The sequence below is a fragment of the Photinus pyralis genome, unplaced genomic scaffold, assembly GCF_008802855.1.
Source record: "Photinus pyralis isolate 1611_PpyrPB1 unplaced genomic scaffold, Ppyr1.3 Ppyr1.4_LG4, whole genome shotgun sequence".
Lineage (NCBI taxonomy): Eukaryota > Metazoa > Arthropoda > Insecta > Coleoptera > Lampyridae > Photinus > Photinus pyralis.
In genome coordinates, this window is record NW_022170511.1 from 32,485,058 (window position 1) to 32,507,163 (window position 22,106).

Genomic DNA, 22,106 nt, shown 5'->3' on the forward strand with positions numbered 1-22,106 from the left:
TATTTGGGAGTGCGGATTTAATTTTAGCAACGATTTTAGATAGTATTCGCGCTGATACGAATAAGTCAAAATTATAAATTGTTTACTGACCAGAAGCTAAATTTAATTTTAAGAATAGAAACATTAGAGAAAAAATAAAATTTAAATTCACACATGTAACAATTAGCCGAAAGCTAAATTTTTTATTTAAATCACTAATAAGGTAAATTCATTTGTTCGTTAAAATTGACACTTTTCTTCTTTTTTGGTGGGAAGATTTGTAACCAGCCGTTTCTTTACGGATATTGTGGTGAATAAGCATTTTGATGGCATTATTCAACACGTACTCAAAATGATTCGCGCACATGCCCAATCTGTGTCTTAAACCTTCCTCACAATAAGTTTTTATATATTTTCGCACACCAAATAAACGTTTTTGTTTTTCAAAGGCTGTGGAAAATAATGCAAAATATCTTGAATTAGCTTCGTAAATTCGTCTGTAGGTCTTTTTAAGAAATGAATAGATTTGTCACCACTGTAGTCCTTTTGAAGCAAAAATATTTCACTTTTATTAATAATAGCACTGTCTGATTTTAAATTAATTGGTTTACAAATTTCACAATCATGATGTTTTAAAAGCGTATGGGCTAAATATCCCGTTACATAAATGTTAGAGGACAATTCAAAGGTTGGCTTTTCGGGAATGGGTTCAATATTTTCCTTGTTTTGTATTACTTTCTCGCTATTTTCAATGTTTGAATTTTTATTCAACTCAGAAACTTTCCTTAAAAAGCTGATATTTCCAGACATCTCACTATTTGATTCGTTATTTGCCCCTGGTATATCTACATCTAAGTCCAAGTGTTCCGAATCATCAATTTCACTTATTGGAATTACCCAAATTTGATTACAATCTTATTGAAATATTCCTTTCCATACTTATTCTAAATTGACGGATTGTGGGATTTGGATTGTAGCCAGAGTGATTCCTCACGACGGAAAAAAAGTTTCAAGAGGGTCTTGATTAGTGAAGTTGGTTAGTAAATACTTCACTTGCTCCTTTTTCAATTTATTCCACAGTAGCAGAATGGCTTTTATTGTCCATTGAAAAAACCTTTCAGACAGTAAATGTTTTTTCTTTGTCGATTATTTTCATACACTTCTATGTTTTCAAAATAACACTAAACCGGCTTCAAGAACATCTTCAGTTTTAGAATTATAAATGGACTAGGGGCGTTTATAAGGATTTGTGTCTCTTAAGACGCGGCTATTTAATGCATCGAAAATGTTGTTTATATTTTCGATAAATGTTGCTGTAGCGAAAGATGTCGTACTTCTCAGTTGACCTATTTCTTGTGCCGATTTTATAGCTGCAGCTACAGTGTGAGGAAAAATTTGCACAGCAAATTTCACTCGCATTTTCTGAAAGCTGTTGGGGTTGAGGTGTTCTTGCTTATTTTTGTACATAGTTCGAGTCGTTTTACTTTTTGAATCAATTTTAATAGAGTCTCATCATCAATAATTATTTCTGGAGATTCCGCAGAGGCCCCAAGTAAATTGAATGCTGATCGATTATTAGCGCCCTGGTCACAAACTAATAATACAGGCTTTAAAGAGATTTGCCTCAACGTCTTCACTACATTTTCAATTATGCTCTTTAATTCTATGCCTTTAACGGATCCAGCTGAAATGAAGTATCCAAGCGGAATTGTCCAATTGTGCAAAAGTCCACGAATTAAAAATACAAGCGCAGTATTTGCTATTTTTGAATTTCTTCCCAAACACCCCAAGTCTTCATATCCCTCAATTACATCATAACCTTCGTCAAAATCCAAATGTTGTTTTAAAGATATTTCGTCAAATGCCACCACACACACTTTTTCTCGTTCAGTCATTATATTGGCCCTTAATTTTAATTTCTTAATTAGTTCATTCTTCATCCTATTAAAAAAAATGCTAAATGGAAATGTACAAATACCGCATAGAGTGCGGGAATAATATTTTTATTATACTTCATTGAAATCAGCTTATTTACACCTGTATCAGAAATAATGGTATCTGGCCTTTTCCAGGCTAGCGCACGGAATAGTATTTTACATTATTAGCCAGGTAAGTGAGTTTTTACCTGTCATCTCCTAGAGCCAGTAAAAACTATTACCTGGCGTATAATGTACAATATTTTATTTGTTACTCATTTGTAAACAATAGTAAACGTAAATAATTAGTTCTTAAATTGATCTCGAACAAATGTCTAAAATATCATGTTATCCATGTAACAGAGACTTCGCATTAATTCTGGCCAATGAAATTACTAGATTACTAACTTGTAAAATTTTTACAGGTCAGCTGTCAGTTTTACAGGTCAGCTGTCAGTTTTACAAGTCAGTAGCGTTTAAACATGACGTTTACCCGTTTGCGTTTTGTCTTGTTAATCAACGTTTACAACTGAGTAACAAATAATAGTATTTTACATTATTAGCCAGGTAAGTGAGTTTTTACTGGCGATAGGAGAAATTGACTGGCGAGCCTGTCATCTCCTAGAGCCAGTAAAAACTATTACCTGGCGTATAATGTACAATATTTTATTTGTTACTCATTTGTAAACAATAGTAAACGTAAATAATTAGACCTTAAATTAATCTTGAAGAATTGTCTAAAATATCATGTTATCCATGTAACAGACTTCGCATTAATTCTGGCCAATGAAATTACTAGATTACTAACTTGTAAAATTTTTACAGGTCTGCTGTCAGTTTTACAGGTCTGCTGTCAGTTTTACAAGTCAGTAGCGTTTAAACATGACGTTTACCCGTTTGCGTTTTGTCTTGTTAATCAACGTTTACAACTGAGTAACAAATAAAAACTTTTCCCGATCCCTTTGATTCTTTCCGTGTGCTGAATATAAATACCCAAAATATTGCTTTAAAATACAAATTTACAGGGAAGTAAACTAATTTTCAAAAAATCTATATGCGTTGTAATGTTTCATATGTAAGTATTTTGCGTTTTAATTCGTAGATGTTTGAATATTTAGATAAACTTCTTTGAGAATTTGTGACATTTTTTGACGTTTCGTCAACCTTATCTGAAATAAACTAATTAAACAAATCGCCTTTGAAATGATTTGAGAGTAACCATGAAAACCTCGATGAAAACGCATGTTCTATAACTGTTACAAAATAAAAATGTTAGCGAGTTTGTTGTTTTTTATGTTATCGATTTAAAAGAAGTATAATAAAAAATATTGTTCATTACACGTCCAGAAATGCTTTTTCCGTGCTTGCATGACTTCGCCTACGCCTCACACGGGAATTTGCCACGCGCGCACGGAAAAAGCCTGCTTTCCGGACTCCTAATGAAATATACTATTAATTACTCAATGCGTGTTGGCAGTAAGTGAGCGCGTGCAATAAACAAAATAGACATAACTCGTAGAGTTACCAATAAAATACAAAATAATATTTTATTTTGTAAAACCGATAAACTATTGAACAAACCAATTGAGGCAATGAAGTAATTAAGTTCCTTTACTCAATCTTTAAGTTCTTACCCAATTTTTAATTTAAAAACACTATTCCATTTTTGTATAGTTCGATAGGAAGGAAAAGTAAATCGTAAATTCTTAAGCATAAACTTATATAGAGATGGCGATTTGTAATAAAACGGTAATGCTAGATCTTTCTCTGCTTTGGTCCAGGGCCTTCGCTGGTGGTGAAATATTTGCATTTTTGTAAAAGTCTTAACAGCATACTTTTGTTTTTTAACAGCTTTTCTATCAAACGAAACGAGACTGATGCTTTTTTCTTCAATTGAAGTTGTTTTGCCTTTAATTTTTTCCTAAGTTCGTAAACTTTAACAGATAACTTCTTCACTTTCCCTGTTTCTATTATCGAATCCAGGGATTGCATGTGTAAAATTCTATCGCTAACCACAGATACATGCGATGGCGTAGGACTGGGAGGGTTAGAAGGGGCTAACTTATACTTTTTTGCAAAAGTGTACATGTTTGGGGAGCCTATCGGACGTTTTCTCACGCCATTACTCGATGAATTGTCTTCCTCTAAAAGAATCAGAATAATTAATATTGAGAATGGGGAGTAGTCAGTAAAATGAGTAAGTTCGCATATCGGATTAGCGTCACTGGCTTGACACTTTTAAGTGGGTGTTTCCCATTCCGAGACTAACATACCTTAACTATTGCGTTCTCTTTTTGCTGCAACAACCTCCATTTTAAACGTCTGTAACGTCCAGTGTAATTCTTAGTTCACCGCCCGCGGTTCGTAAAACTAGATACGCACTTGCCCTCTACCTCAAATGTCATGTTTTAAATAAGGAAAGATGTATAACCTCATGCGCGCTGTGAATATAAGCGCTAATCCGATGTGCGAACTTACTCATTTTACTGACTATAGTGTGATGTGCAGAGCCCGTTCTAATTTTTTGAATTAACTGTGATTTTTGATGTTCTTTTAATTTCGCTTTATTTTCGCCATTTCGCTGATAGCTTAATTGTTAATTAATACTATGAAAAGCAAAATGAATCATCGCCATGACCTGGGCCAAATTGGAACAAAAATGATTCTTTTTACATTGTATTCTGAAAAGTGTTTATTTTAACATATGCATATTTTGGATTTTACTGCACTAAAACCTCGTACAAAACCACAGGATTTTCCCATTAAGAGGATGTTCTTCTTCGCATGTGCACATCTCTAATCCAATGGTGCTCCTGTCTGCATACTGTGTACCAACTTACATTTTAATTTTAAAACATTTCCAGATTTTTTGCAATATTTACATGTTTCAGGGTAATGTTCAAATTTTCCACAATTAGAACATTAAAGGAATTTTAGCAATCAGATATTTCACAAACTTCATACACAATTCCGACATATCTTCCATATCGCCAGCTGGCTGGCCATAGTAGACTGAATTTTTGCCTATAATTGTGTACATATTTTCGAGTTTTGACCTTTTCTAAGAACATTTTTGACAAAACTAGTTAAAACACTTCTGTGAGGTTATGTGTCAATTTAATTCAGATTAATAGACTTCTCTTACCATCTTCGTTTTTCCGTCACACAGGGAGATATCAGGAAGGAAACCACTTTTCTGCACATTGAAATCCAACAAATCTTGAAGTTGATTTTTGGACGTTTACTAAATTTTCTTTTTTCACAATGGAGCCACAGAAACAAGGCGAATGCTACTTGTTCTGCAGTAGAACATTAGAGGCGGTACACTTTTAGCGATTACTTCCGCAACATATGTTGAACGGTTGAAAGCTGCAAGTTATTACTATCAAAGATGCCAAGCGACTAGTATGACTGGTAGTCGGTAAGTAGGTCATAGACCCTTCAGTTTTTTGTTTTTATTTTACAGAATGTTACTTTAGAAAGGGGATACTGTCATCATCTTACGGTGTTGTATGAGTTTTTTGGGCTTCAAGCTTGTCATTAAAGAAAATGTTTTGAGAGTTTATGTCTAAAAGTGGTAACTGTTCGCCGCAGATGGCAATTTCTTTATTATTGTCAATAATGCCATGTCTCGATGTGGCCTTCAATTCTAAAATGACGCTCTAGCCCTAGCTATACATTGTGTCATAATTTCACTCCTTTGATTTGTCATAGAAAATTTCAATCTGGTATAAAATTAATTTTTTGTGCAAATCACAAGTGATCTTGTGTTTCCGCCTGCTGAGCAGTGCAAACTATCACTCTTCTTAGGCCACATATTTATTGATCTTCGTTTGAAAGCAGTAAAATAAAGATGTCCATTGAGATTGGTCCGAATTGGAAAAAGGTTTGTTTGGGCATATAATAATTGATTGTTTGATAATCAGTGACAAATAATTAGTTTATAGAATCATTTGTTTTTAGTAACTATTATCACTTGTTCGAATTGGGTTGAGTGGAAGAGCAGACACGGATGCTATCCCTGTCTAATAAAGTCATTATTATAATCGCCCATTTATTAATAATAGACTATTCCAGGCGGCGACGGCAAGCGGCTTCAATTTCGGTCAGACAGCACCGGCACAAGCGCCCCCGTCATTTAACGCGAACATCAAACCAAACTTCAACTTCACCGCTGGAAATATGGTGACTGGATTTTCGTAAGTACCTCACGCGCCTCGTCGTGCAACAACTTACGTTTCGTATTTCAGCGCGACGCCCGAAAATTCGCCGGTAACGCAGCGAAGGAGACTAAAAGCAGTAAGACGAAATCCTCGATAGTGTTATTGCGAACGCGCCGTCGCATGTAAATATATTATAGCAATTAATGTCCTGTGACAGTTAGCCTTAATTTTAAGGTATATTTTGTAAAAAAAATATATGCATTCAATGAGACGTTAAAAATCAAGTTGTGTAACACTGAATGATGCTTTTCAGACCTGGTATACTTTAACTACGAAAGTTTTGGATTGGCTGTGAATATCCGAAATGCGCGTTGAGCCCTTTCGGTACTTGTAATATAATGTTGAAACGTTTTAGAATTTATTATTAAAAGAAAATTGTCATGCGTATTGTACGATGTTCACAGTTGGGTCTTAAGCTTGAACGAGAACAACTGTTAAGTAATAATTATATATTCCTACATTGTACGTGTATTATAGTGTAGGTTTATTACATGGTCTGATCCATAGAATTTAGAATTTTTTACTGATATTTAAAGATGAATAATTCGTCTCTTGTGGTTTAATGAAAATCATTGAAAAAATACTTCGATGTATAAATATTGAAATATAATATTTATATGATTGCCATATTGGCTATACTTTCTGTGATATTCTCATGGGTCAGGCCCCGCACATATTCATTATATGATAAAACACAGACAAATGTATCAAATAATAATGCACTTATTTTCTACCGAAGGTGCGATATGTTTATTATTGTTGCCGAATAATTTTGTCTGTGTCAAATAAAGTAGGCTCACTCCTTATGTTCCTGCGAGTAATCTATTTTGTTGATTGGAAACTGTAGATATTTTTATATAACGATAATGAAAGTGATATTTTCGCAACACATTATTTACCACCTTTAGTTTTTTATTTTTTAAACCAATTACGATAAGGGTAAGATAATTTTACATGGTACGTTAAATAATTGTGTTGCCGTAACTTTTAAAAAAGGAGTTAGACTGCTTGTGTAAATAGTTAATTTGATTAAAAGAATTTAATTAGATGAGATCGATGCTGAGAGTTCCATTGGAAGTGGATTTTCTGTTCTCTAGTGTACTCAAATATGTTACAAAACTGTAATGGAACTTTCAGCATACTTGTGCCTTTATTTTTTTATTTATCTCGTTTGGCAAAAAAAAGCTTGGCCTAGTCTACGCTCCGTTAAATTTGTTTATTCTTCAACAAAAGGTTCGTTTTAAATGTATTTGCAAGAAAAATACCAATGTATGTGTTGTCTCCATAAGTAATTTATTTGTGTAAATGAAGTTTATTGTTTTGCCGATTTATTCGTATGTGCAAGCCAAGTTTTTGTTAAAACTGTTTTCAGTTAAGTTAAATACATAAACTAGTATAGGTAATGTGGAAGTTTTTTTTTAACCTTGCACCTCTGCTATCTAAAGAAAAAATAGGAAGGATATATCGAGAAAATGAGTAGGATTGAAAGAATCTCAAGTGAGAAGATTTAAAAGATTCAATTAAAGCTCTTTCAAAACGGGAGCATTTAATGCCCCGGACATAGAGGAATTGAAGCATTTGGTTATTGGAAAATGCGCTAAAAAATGATAAGTAAGAAAATTTGAAATATATGCAATATGTTTGTCTTTACTAAAAGTGCTAAAACTTGAAAATTTCAAACAAATGTTGCTTCAATAAATAAGAAAGTTAGTATTGCCGTGTCCGCACAGGAGCGGGTTTGATTTTCACACTGTGCCCAACGCGTTTTTTTGCCGTGTCACAGCTATAAGCCTGTGGGGGATGTGAACAAAACAGGAAAATTTGCAGTGCAAATAAATTTCAAAAATCTTACAAGATTTGTGGAGTATGATCAGAGTTTGAGGGATCTGCGGAAATATTGTAAAAGAATTTATCTCCAGAAACCCTGTAGATTCCTAAGACAACAGATTATATGAACATGTGAAATCTAGAAAAAGAAAAATATTTGCTGTGGCTATAGGACAGATACCATCCTCACACCTGCGCATGGGCGATTCTGATCTTTTATGTTCAGCCATTTAGCCGGTAATGAAAGTTTCATACAGTGGCGCATGCGCGATTCTCCCCAGCTATTCCTTTTATGTCTAAATGTGTATGAAATTTGCGTTAAATCTGTTCAGCTGTTTAACCAGAAATGAAAGTACGGACAGACAGCCAGACAGATCGATCGACATCATCAAGATTTGTACCTATTTCCATAAAAAATGATTTCCATGAAAGAATTTTTCAAGCACTTTCCTAAAACGTAAGTATTGCAAATGGGGTTTTACAATTTTCTATCCCTTTTAATAGGCAGGAAGTGGTTTTGGTTTTTGTACTTTTTATTTGTTGAAAAAGTACCAGATGAATATCAAATCAGATTCAACTAGAAGGTTGGGTAATTCAAATTTAGCAGATCTTTGAATTTTCTAAGACAAGGTATAGGTACTTATAGGTACATAATGGCAAATTTTAGGAAGAGTAGGTATAGAAAAGAGGAAATAATTTTAAAAACATCACAAAACAGCTAGGCGGGGCCAAAATTCAGATTGAATTTTTGTACACATCTAAATCCAAATTCAAAAATGCGTATTTAACAGATGTTTTCTAGTTGTGGGAATAAATTTCACTTTACATTGACGAATAGCGATAAGAGCGTCGCGTCGCGTCGGCGCGGAACTGGTCAAAGAATTCCAGTAAGGCACTGATTCTTTGCGTCACCTGTTATGTTAGTGCAGTGAAAGTGCGCGTCGTCTTCTTTTAGTGGTGATCGGTACCTAATGGTTCTTCAAAGGGAAACTGAATCAATATTAAGGCTAAAAGGGTGAGTTATTTTATCCTCAGTAACCGAAAATTCCAAAATGTGTTTGCTAAATCATTTCTGAGCCAATTTAGTTTTTTAATGGTGCCTAATACTCCGAAAATAGCACCTTATGCGTGCCGAACTAGATTTTGGGCACACACGCTAGATGTTGTAGAAATAAAATAAGTAATTTTTGATAAATATAAATAAGCAAATGCCTTTCATATTGATTTGCGTTATTATACTTTCTTCAGAATATTACAATTACAAAATTAAGAACTGTAACTTGCCACACGTGTCCAAAGATAACGCGCGCCACGTCATCAACAGGTGTGCGGCCGATGCACATTCAAAATGACCGCATGAAACACTAAATAAATTGAATTTTGTACTCGTACCTACTTTAGGAACTTTAAATTTTTGAGTTATGTATGCTCTCTTTTGTACATATACATGCAATTGTTATGTACCTACGCGGATGACTATTACCTATTTTTTGATTCAAAAACTGTGCCGAAAATAGCACCTTATTCGCCGATAACGCGTTCCAAACTAGATTTTGGGCACACACGGGATGTTGTAGAAATAAAAATGTAATTTTTGATAAATATAAATAAGCAAATGCCTTTCATATTTCAAAATTAGGAACTGTATCATTGTAACTTGCCACACGTGTTCAAAGATAACGCGCGCGCCACGTCATCAACCGGTGTGTGCGGCCGATATGCACATTCAAAATGACCGTATATTTTATTAATGAGAAATGAAACACTAAACAAATTGGATTTTGTACTCGTACCTACTTTAGGAACTTTAAATTTTTGAGTTATGTATACTCTCTTTTGTAGCCTCTTTCAATCCCAATTTCCAATCATGGTGTATAGGTAGGTAGGTACCTATAGCATTGTTTAAATACTTTATTTAAACAATGCTTATAGGTATTATTATTATATCCCATGATTCTAATACAGCGTCAACCGCAACCATTTGTCGAAACTTTTATTTTTTACGGTAATGATTGGACAAGTGCCTAAACACGCCAGATGGGTTTCCGTTTCCCGTTTAGAGTAGCGTCCGAGAAAGATCTCCGTCCGTCCACGTCGCCGTCTGTGCTTCAGCTAATTTTGTGGTGCTATTAATCTAAAATTCGGCAAAAAGATTCCTTTTCAAAATGATTACCTACCGTGCAAGAAGTGAACTCCGTCTTCTCCTTCATCGGACCATTCTTTCGGCTACCCTTTCTCTGAAAAGTGCATTTTCTTTAAAAGATTCTTTTTTCAAGCAGTACCCAATCGTCTTTCTCTTCATTTAACCAATGAAATAGAAAGTTAAGTTTTGAAAGGCTTCTTTTGTAATGTGCGGAGAACAAAAAACAAGACTGTTCTTGAAACGATGATTTTTGTACAAAAGTTTCCTAGGTATCTGAAGGGGGAAAGCAAAATATCACTCCGTACGACGTCCCTCATGTCTTCAGGTAACTTTTCACTAGGAAGAAATTGATTTAATTTTTGTAAAAGAATTCCCTTTTGTGAAGGGTAGAAAGCGATAACATGTCTTTTTGCATCAACCCTTTACATGAAGGTTATTGCTATTAAAATAATTTCTATATGATTCTCCATCCAGTGTCGAGATTTCGTCCTTCTCACGTACGGACGGAAATCTCCGTAATAGCGCACTTTATCTCTTGAAAACTGCACTATTACAGGGTTTTCCGTCCGTACGTGAGAAGGACGAGATCTCGACACTGGATGGAGAACTTATTTGATAGATACAGGATACAGGTCTCCCACAGGTCTCTGCAGCATAAGAAATGTACTTTTTTAGCGCATTTTTTAAGAATTAAGAAGAAAAATGTGCTAATTGTTTGCGTTTTGTCCGTCCGTTCGTTCGTCCGTCCGCCCGGTCCCACTTCTACCGTTTTGAACTACTTCTATGGTAATGGTCCTAGAATCCAGGAATTTTTTGCAGTAGGTAGCCTATAACTTGAAGGTCTGCCAGACGGTCATCAAATTTAGCTGTCTAATAGGGGGCCCTCCCCACGAAATATTTCCTGAGATGCTGTTTTTGAAAGTAAAACGTGCATAGCTTTTACATACGACAACGAATTGATCTCAGATTTTGCATACGCGATACGCATGCTTTTTAATGGTGCTAAGTTAAACTTTAGAAATGGGGGGGGGGGGGGTTAGACACATGTTCTACCCTTCATGGTATTCTAATGAAAGGTCTCATCGAAATAAATTGGTTTGTACAAATTATAACTTTCCCGTGCGACTCTTTTTCGTTTTGTACCAACTACCCCTGTTCTTTCTGTCCTCTTATCAAAGTACGGGGTGGAGAGGGAGGGGAGGGGGTGAAACTAGTTTTATCCTTCATGGTACTCTAATGAAAGGTCTCAACGAAAGGAATTAATTTCTACCAACCATAGCGCTATTAATTTAAAATGCTGAAAAGGCGAGTGTAAAAGGTTCCTGTTAGAAGCGAGTAGCAGCATAGTGTAAGAATTACACTAAGATAGCAGATAATATCACTTCCTATTTAACTCCTCACATCGCCCCTTGGCTTTTACTGAAAAATCCAGAATTTGTAAATGCCTTATTTAATATAAAGTGATCTACATATACTTCAATATATTTGGGAAATAACGCCAATGGCGGGGAACTGAACTAGCTACAGAAGTAAATGTAGGGATTTACATCTAGGTATTATCTTTCCCTATGCGTAGTTTTAAAAGACAAAATCTTTTCTGATGGGTGGCCCTAATTTTATGCAAGTTCACTTCTTAAGCTCCTTAAACTGTCACCGGCATTATACTAACTTTTCTTTAGAATACATCGCACACGAAGGAAAATGAAAATAGGAGTTATTTTGGTTGCATAAAATTAGGCGCCGTGCCTTTTAAAAGTAGATAGGGAAAAACAATACATGTAAATTCCTTTTTCCAATGCCGACACTTTTTTATTGAATCTAATCCCTAATTTTTGTGCATTATTAGGTAATTTTAATCCCTCATTTTTGATTTCTTGTAAAACATTCAGAAAGTACCTATTCATTTTCTTGATTTCACAGAACAGGTAGGTAATATGAAAAGCACAATTTCGCCCTCATTACTCAAACTGCAAATTCATGAAAAAAAGTATCACTTTCAAAACTAGTTGTACAAATAGCTAATGTCTACTTCTTAATAAATATACTGCATAGATTTTTTTTGAATTCAACGTTTGTATTAGATGAAAAATAATGCTGGGGGTACATATTTGGTTTGTCCATTTATCTTTCCTTATCTTCTAGGAAATTGGCTTTGTTATTGTGGATCCATTTTGCTAAAATGTTGGTAATCAATTTAAAACTCCACGTATTTCATCCTTTTTTTTTTTACTTAAATTGGTGTTTTGTTTCAGATTTGAGAAGGACAGCCTTATAAAGGTAAGATTTTTCCTTTTCCATGCATGGTTCATTTTATTATCAAAAAGTTTTTTAAATTGTTAATATTGTTATTGTTTCCCATGTTCTAAATTAGTAATTTTTCCTCATATTGATAACCAAAATGTAGGTACCATTTTAAAGTGTAATTTTCAACCACCTTTACATGTTCTCTTAAACTTAAGCTTGATAATGACCTTCGGGTCGAAACTATAGTCGCTGTCACCTAATGCCTTTATTTTAATACCTGAAATAATTAAAAAAAGTATGGGGAACGTTTAGGGTCTTTATCAATCCACTTAGTCAATATCACCCCGTTTTGAGTCGTTATAAGATGGGTAGCTACCAGCCTTTCAGTTCAGTAAGTATATATATCTTTCGTTAACGTATTTATCTGAACCATCGTCCATCTCCATCACAGACATTATTCAAAAATTGGTTCTTCGAGCCGAATTGAATTTATATTTTACAGTCTAGCACATTTCGACTAAAAATTAAAATTTGCTATCTGTTAGTGGTCTTGAATGGTACGCTTTTGAAATAGCGTTAACAAGTCACAGATGGCGGTAGTAGTCGCATAGACTGCTTATAAGCGCAATTTCAAAAAAAAACTTACAAGACACTCTATAACATATTTGCATCTTTGATACTAATTTATAAGTCAATAAAAAAACGAGAGAACGATACCTATTACCCATTTTAACAACCGAAAATTATTCGAAACGGGTCATTTTGTCTAATAAATCATAACTAGATCATATCCAATCACGCGACCCGCGGAAATAATGTAATGGAAAGTTATTCAAATTTACATCTGGTCGTGAACCTTTTTATGATCTTCCGATTTTCCGTTTCGTTTAGTTGCGCATGCGATGGTCGGGACAGACGCCTGTCGCCTAGACGCCTTCAAGCGTCTCTCCGCCACCAGGACGTCCCCGTACGTTCGACCAACCACCGGTTGTACGATAACGATCCACTGAATTTTTAGTTGTAGCAAGAACTGAGTACTGTGTTGATAAAGTCCGTTTTAATAAACAGAACAAGAGTAATTGAGATGCGTGTGCCATGCGTGTTTTTGAATTAAGTTGGTGAGTTGTTTTTTTGTTGTCCAATTTGATAAGGTACCTACTTAATTAGTAGATCTGGCAATAACCGAATGTCATCGAGCTTACCCTCATCAATAATTAATTTATATACGAGTATTACGAGTAGTATTAACAGGTGTGTACGCTTCAACGCGTAAATGCGGTCGAAACGTAATTATGCTTAATAACGCTATTGTTAACGTTCTATTCACTCTTCAGGTGAAACTTGCAAGGAATTTAATTTAATTTATAGACATATAAAGGGTTATAACATTAGGTTGTATGTCAGACACGTGTGCAAGTAGGTATAGTACCGTAACAATGTAATTGCACCCATTTCCAAATACGTTTGCCACATTTTCATGTGCAGTAAAATCGTTTTTCAGCATTTCGTTAAGTGATCATTCTTTTTTCAACAGGAATATATTACAAGCGTTTTACAACCGAGAACTTAAACTTTTACAGCTCTGGCAGTAGAGAAAAGCATATTAAAATAGTTAGACAATTTTGTTTAGTGCTTTTATTATAAAGTAGGTACCTATACTAATATTCAAAGCTTTGATATTTGGAGGAACTCATTAGAAGCAAATTTTAGTAATAAATGACAGCACTCCTGAGGGAAGTTCCAAATTTTCCATTGGTATATGTAGCTATACTTATTGGTTTTTTGGAGCGTAAATAACATGTTCCATACTTTAGGTATTCGAATCCCATACATATTTCGAAATTTCGTGTAATAAGTATTCAAAACAATAGAATGGGATGCTTTGTAATTATTTTATTCACTAATTCGAGAAGTAATTCGTAACCCATTGCCTTGTATACGGATTTGCGTTACTTTCTTTGTGATTTGCGTTGGTTTCCGTGAAGCTTTGAATATAGACTAAACAATCAAAGCTCTAAAGCAAGTATCTCATTTGTTCGAAGTAACAATAACCAGGGAATACTTCTGATCCAATTTCTATTGATTGACACTGACTTAGAACATACAATTACATTTCTCTATGCTATATTAAAGTAGCGTCGAATGAGCTTCTTGAATATACTGCAAAGATTCGCTTTGAAAACCCTGTGGTGGCGAAGCATATTACTATTTAGATATATGTTCTTGGATATGGTTTAATGTTAAAAGTAGTTGTATATGTAGCCATTCTGCTCTACTAAACAAGCAGCATTTAATTGTCAGTTTGGCAACCACCAAATACATATCTGTAAAGTAAATCTGTTTTGGTCATGGCAACTAAGGTATACTTTAAAAGTTTTAAAGTATACCTTAATGGCAACTTATAAATGAACCATGGATAACCAGGTTAATTAAGTGGCTCAGTTACGTATTCAAAATGTTCTTCATAATGGCGACGTCTCTATTGAGACAATACCTCTCCACAAAAAGTTTGATGAACGCTGATCCAAAATTTGCAATATTTTTTAATTAGAGTTGTCGTTTAAAATGGGTTGAGCTATTTTCGTAAGATGAGCACATACCTATACAAAAAATACGTAGGTAATTTATTTGAAAAACAGGAATATAGAAAAAACAAGTTAAAAAAGTCATTATGCAAACATAAATGACGAGAGCGTATTTTCCTCCTAATAATATTAATGCTAGGATCCTCTATAGGCACGAGATCCTTACCCCATTCTTTTTCAAATGAACCGCCTATCGTCGAAGTCTAGTGGAGCGTATACAAATTCAAACAAATTTTGAAATGGGCATTAGTCTTACTTTTATTCGACGTGTCTACATCATATGAAACTCTTTTTAAATACTTTCGTAAATTGCGCATTGTCTACATTAGAAATTTCATTGAATACCTTCATAAATACAACATACAGCATGCGCAAACAGTAATTTTCAAATTTAATTTTCATCTGAATCATCTTCTCGTTCAAATTTCACTTCTCTGTGCCACCAATCTAAAATCACTATGCTCTACAGTGCGTTACCACATATCGGGTGTAACGTGCATCAGTAACTTTGTTGCCACATATCTAAACAAAGTTCTCTGCCAGAGCCTTTCTCGCCAATGTGTTGGTTATGGTTATAATGTTGTTTGCAAATTCGCCATATACTTTCGACGGAATTGAACACGCAATGGTATGGAGGCAACCGTACCTACTACCGCATATCTATTTCCTAATACCATCTCATTAGCAGCATACTGTTTTGAAGGTTTGATTCTGAAACAACTAATGTTTAGTCTCGAACCTAAAAGTATTACTACGAATTAACCATGCAGCATGGCATTTTAGGGTACAAACCTTGCAACACTCTCCAGAATTTCCACTTTTAATGTATCATCATCATTTTGAAACTTAACATTTTTGTGTTATAGTTATAGTTGTGCTTTACTCCAAGAAGAGTTTGGCAAGTTTTCCTGTAAGATACTGTTACATTGTCCATAATAATCAGCGATGGTTATCCTAAATTAGCATATCTATTTCCTAATACCATCTCATTAGCAGCATACTGTTTTGAAGGTTTGATTCTGAAACAACTAATGTTTAGTCTCGAACCTAAAAGTATTACTACGAATTAACCATGCAGCATGGCATTTTAGGGTACAAACCTTGCAACACTCTCCAGAATTTCCACTTTTAATGTATCATCATCATTTTGAAACTTAACATTTTTGTGTTATAGTTATAGTTGTGCTTTACTCCAAGAAGAGTTTGGCAAGTTTTCCTGTAAGATACTGTTACATTGTCCATAATAATCAGCGATGGTTATCCTAAATTTGGTAGAAAATGATCTCCGAACCACTTAAGAAAACTGTCCTTGTTTATTTCCCCATATAGTAATCATTTGTTTCTGAAGCAAAAGCTAAAGGTGCTCCAGTAATAAAACAATGCATGTTTCCGGCATGTAAAACCACATATCTTAAATAGTTATAAGATGATATTGTTCTCATCAATACCAGTATGCTACCTGCCACCCTAGGGTTTAATTTTTTTACGCTTTTTGCACTGTTGTCTTGCCATAACTTACATATTGTTCCAGTAGATAGCAGATTGTTATTTGCATCAATTAGATATTGTATAAAAAAGGATTTAGTCCAGTCAAATTAGCGCAATTTTGGACAAATAAAAACATTAATCGGTAAAGATCTGAATTTTGGTATACACATTTATTGGGACTTTCTATTGAACATACTAAAAGTCCCTGTCAAAATCTGTTGCGCTCGGGACGCCATCTTGGAAAAACGGTACACTTTTCCAGTTTTTTGCCCATGTCTCGGCAACTATTACTGATACGAAGAAATAGTTTACATGAAAAATATAGTTTACTAAATTCCCTATAAAAAAGAGTATTTACATTTTTTTGTATCTCCAATACTTTAGCTGTAATCTCACGTTGAATGCGTCAGAACGCGTTTAGGCCCCGTATCGTAGTTATAGGAAGGAGACCGTCTTTTTTATGACTACACCGAAAGCTGTAAAAGCACCAAAAAATGAACAGAATCGTCTTGCGATAAAGCATTCTAGCAATGACATAATGTTTCATGATACGACATCATGTTTTTTTTTCAAAAAGCTAAGCGAAAATGATTAAAATTGTTGGACCCACGGAATGATTTCTGAAACTGGAGAACGCCGTTCTCTGCATATAACGTGCCTGCTAGTGAGAGATATTTAAACCGACATCGTTATCAGACCTGCAGAAAATACGCATACAAGGGTCAGCCGAATCTAACCACTGTTACACCCTACGGCTGCAGCGGCGCAGCAACACACGTTTCGTATTAATCAGCAAGTCCAGAAATTCCGTGGATGTGAAAAATCTCCCGAACTGTGGAGTTGAAGGAGAGTCCACGATTTCCTTGACCCTGTTCGGTCACTGAAGGCTTCCGTCCACACTCAGTGCTTAACTGCTCACATTGAAGATGAAAGTTCTATTGAGAGAGAGAGTTTTATGAGAAACCTTTAAACGTGTCTCATACCAAGCTTGAGTGCGACGACTTCGCATATATAAGAAATACTAGAAGAATTTTCAATAAATTTAATGATTTGTAAAAAGTTGTAAAAAAATATCTGCGCGACTGTTTCGAGAGTTCAGGATACTTGATTCCCTATTCGATGTCCGATTATAGCTAAAGTATTGGACATACAACAAAATGTAAATATGCTTTTTATGGGCTATTTAATAAACTATATTTTTTATCTGAGCTATTTTTCCGTATCAATAATTGTTGCCGATATATAGGCAAGAAACTGAACAAGTGCTCCTTTTTTCCAAGATGGTGCCTCGAGCGCAACAGATTTTGACGGGGACTTTTAGTATGTCCAATGGGGAACACTAATGAACATGTGTACCAAAATTCAGATCTTTACCGATTAATGTTTTTATTTTTTCTTATTTGACTGGACTAATTATAATATATAGTTATTTATGTATTAAGGGCGACGAGTTAAAAAGCTCGAGGGCCTATGGTCCGAGAGCTTTTTAGTCTCCCGAGAGTATAAACAACAGTTTATACCCGTGGTGTAGGTATACAAAATTTTTATGTTTTACAAATAGTTTTCTTCGTCAAAGTAGATAAATATTCGTTTACAAATATTTATGGGTAAAGACTAAGGCTACCTACCAATCTTCTGTTTGTTGAATCGGAATTAATACAATTCAACAATGGCATCTGGAAAAGATTGCTACTTTTACTTTCGTGCGCAAATATATGGTATACATATAAAGTTGTTGCCCATAATCAACATACAAGAAGCAACCAAAGGACGTTAATAATTCCTAAAACGAGTACCTCTCACGCCCATCATCATGCATTATAGTTGGGTGTAAAACTATAATAAAATGCCTGTCTATTTCGTGATAATGTAGTTTGCTTCAGAGGTGAATCTCTGATTATAGTATATGTTGTATCATTTGTAACTATTAATTGTAATAATTATTATTATTATTCATATATTATGTACAGGGTGTAAATCAAAAAATGGAACATAGGCGTTTAACATGGGAAATTACTTTTTCTTTGTGCAAACGTTTCCTGATTATTTTACGCAAAAATACTTCAAATAAAAGTTATAGAAATATAAATTCTGCATCTAAATCATGTGAAACGATTATTCTACCTCTTCTTGTACGCGAAAAAATTAATTATAAAGATTCACGAGTTTTTAGTCTAAGTAGCCATGGACTATGATAAAAGAAAAACATAGTCCGTAATTTTGTCGCTTAAACTTTTCTTCCATGATTTTAGTAGCATTGTCCTTCCAGGTAATCCTCGTGAAATATATGGCATTTTAAGGAAATTGGCGGTAAATTACGTAAACTAACTAAGGTTATAACAGTCGGGGTTGGTCAGCTACCCCACTTCGGTTCCTATGATGCTTAATCGCGCTTCGTTTGACGAGTATCGACCAAAATTTAATCAGTTAGTCCCGTTGTCTACCTGTAACTGAAGACAGAATTGGAAAATTCGAAACCGTTCGCGAGTTATCATGTAGGTACACGGACGGACGGACAGCAGAGCTGGGCAGAATACTTCAAATACTTGTCACTCAAATACATTAAAAATTTAAAATAGTATACTAGATAAAAGTCTTAATACTATATACTTAAAAAATCAAGTTATACTTTTGTATGCGGTTAGCTTTTTTTATATTTCGATTGTTACAAATACAAATTCAAATTTAAGGGGAGTAAAAGCGTATTATTATTATTATATTATTATATAGGAGGTACCTACCAGGACCTTTCTTATACCAGTATATTAATAATACGTGTACCAGTTTTCGAAGCGATCGTACGTCGTACACATGATACGTACGCCTTTCTGAAATTAACCCGTGCATGATAACTTGTTTAGAAACGTGCGATCGCTTTGAAAATTGGTACACATGGTTTTAAGGATATAAAGAAAGGTCCCTATTGCTTTTAAGTTACGTAGACTAACGAGTTCGGTATTCAGATATATCGGATTTTTATATTTGATTTTGTGACAATGGAAACTTTCCCTAAACATTTCTAAATTGTTCTCAAATATTTGAATAACTTAAAAGTACTGCCTTTTTTTGAGGCCGACAAAAAAAATTCTCAGATCGACCCGGAAAAAAATTTTCTTATAGAATGTGGCCTGTAGCATCCACAATTTCAAACAGTTCCAAGATTGGGCTAGTAGATCAAAAGTTACAGTCTTTTGAATTTTTTTTCGAAATTTGTTTCATGTCCATAACTTTTGATTGTGAAGTCTGATCGAAAAAGTACGAATTGTTTTGGATTCTACGCACCAAAATTAATAAGAAAAAGTGTTTTCCCGAGAAATTTTGGTGTAATCGATTTTTGGTAAAAAAGGAAGGTTATACACTGCCTTTTTTTGAGCCCCGAAAAAAAAATTGTCTCAGATCGACCCGAAAAAAAATTTTCTTATAGAATGTGGCCTGTAGAATCCATAATTTCAAACAGTTCCAAGATTGGGCTACTAGTTCAAAAGTTACAGCCCTTTGAAATTTCTTTCGAAATTGGTTTCTAGTCTATAACTTTTGATTGAGAAGTCTGATCGAAAAAGTACGAATTGTTTTGGATTCTACGCAACAAAATTAATAAGAAAAAGTGTTTTCCCGAGAAATTTTGGTGCAGTCGATTTTTGGTAAAAAAGGAAGGTTAAGTATTCAAATACTATGCGAAGTATTCGAATACTTTACGAAGGATCCAAATACTTTGCGAAGTATTCGAATACTAAATATTTGTGAAAGTATTTGAGTTACAAATACAAATACTGCTTCCATAAAGGTATTTAATTACAAAGTATTTGAATACTTTAAAGGATTTGAATACTAAAAAGTATTTACAAAATCGAATACTGCCCAGCTCTGTCGGACAGACATTCAGAAAGTCCAAATTTAATTACTTACTCCCTTGACCATTGCCTATCAATTACCGAAAACAGAAATGGAAATTTCGAAATCGTTCGCAAGTTATCATACACACAAACTGACGTAGTTATCGTGTAAGAGAGAGAGACGGAGGGACGGACAGAAAGTCCAAAATCTAAACAGAAGAGAAATAAATCCGCTTTCGTTGTTAACAGACAAAATTTAAACTGCGACAATTGCGTTATCCCATTCCGGTGAATACGTGATTTTCAGAACACCGGGCCGGAAGGGTTAAATACGTCTGTCTCTTTTACAACTTCCAAAAGTTCCAAATCGCTGCTTGTGTGAAACCATCAACATCACTGTCGAGTTTCTTACTTTGCCTCACTCGAAGTTTTCTATAGGTTTGTCCGATTTAGAAATTTGTGAAATAGAAGTCACTACTAATGTCACTGCTAATATACTGCCCGCCATAAGTACCAGAACACCCAATGTACTTTTGATTAATTTTGATGAAATTTTCAGGAAAATTGTATTTATTTCGAAATAAGAAACAAGGAGAACATTGTACAATTACAACAAATTCGAACAACACTAAATTTCATCAAAATTGATCAAAGTACCCAGGAGATTGGGGAAGATATTGGAAACCAGAACTGTGTAAGGAGTTAATAAACTTTTTTGGAAATAAAGGTCATTCACAACCAATTTAAAGAAGTCCTCAATTCTTCCTGAACGCAATTTCACTTATGAATAAGAACCTCGTGAAGAACTTACTTACGATTGAACTAAGTTTATTGTTGAAAAGATGACAATTTTTAATTAACATGAATAACAATTGTGCAAGGTCAGCCAACAAAAAATTGGACACTTGCCACAGGCCTTTTCTCAGATTTTCTTATGTACCTAATTTGTTACGATGAAGAAAACTTCTAAATTCGCCAAATTTGGCTCCCTTCGACTTTCATATAATCCCATAACAAGAAATATGCGGACGGAAAACATTTTGGTTCAAATAAGGGGTGATCATACACGTAGGTACGTTTTTCTATTAGAGTGCTTAAAACAGTTGGATTCATATAAGTATTATGTTCTATTCGCTTAATCATTCTTTGCATACTGTAATAGTGTACTTGGTATTTACTGAAAGGGAAAAAAGGTAGTAATACCATTGAATTTATAACTATCAAATTCAATGGTAATACTACAATTTAATGTTTGTATGCAGTGAAAACCATTATTTCACTCTGGCAACATCCTGTAGGTATAGGTATTTATGTATCAAGGGTATTACTTTAATGTTAATGTCCTTTTCGAGGGCGTCAAAATTGAAAGCACGAGAGATTCTAAGGCGTTCGAGGCCATTAACGTTAAGTAATGCCAAAATATATACAATCTCGTATTTGTCATCCAGTTTACACTAAAAAGGATTTAATTTGCATATTTTAGTGCATTTTTGAAGAATTATTACTTATTTATTATTTAAGAAATGTTTCAAGTGTTCAACAGTTCTCGAAGTAACCTTAAAAGCTTTCAAGACCCTTCTGTCCATTTCCCAGAGCTTTTGAGCATCTTCTAAGCGTTTTTCTACGATCGTTATTTGGGATCTTAGGTATCTTAAGCAGACAAGAAAAGTGAATAAGAGTTTAATTAGAATGTTAAAAAACAAGAGAACTTCATTACAAGAAAAGAAAGCCTCTTTTTTGAATTTTCAGGAAATATTCTGAGAGCTTTAGACTATTACTAGAACTTTTTCTTTCCTCTTTCGTACCTTTTCTTACTCGTTAAGGCAAAAATACTCTAAAAAAACCTTTAAACTTTAAACGAATCATAA

The 22,106-nt window shown here is 34.3% G+C and overlaps 1 long non-coding RNA gene across 1 annotated transcript; it reads left to right on the top strand.

Annotated features, from left to right (window-relative positions):
* The first annotated feature begins 3,044 nt into the window (after positions 1-3,044).
* LOC116169236 lies at positions 3,045-7,521 on the top strand. Its single transcript, XR_004144908.1, has 2 exons — positions 3,045-6,094; positions 6,146-7,521. It is a non-coding gene; the product is annotated as an uncharacterized LOC116169236 (long non-coding RNA).
* Positions 7,522-22,106: the final 14,585 nt, after the last annotated feature.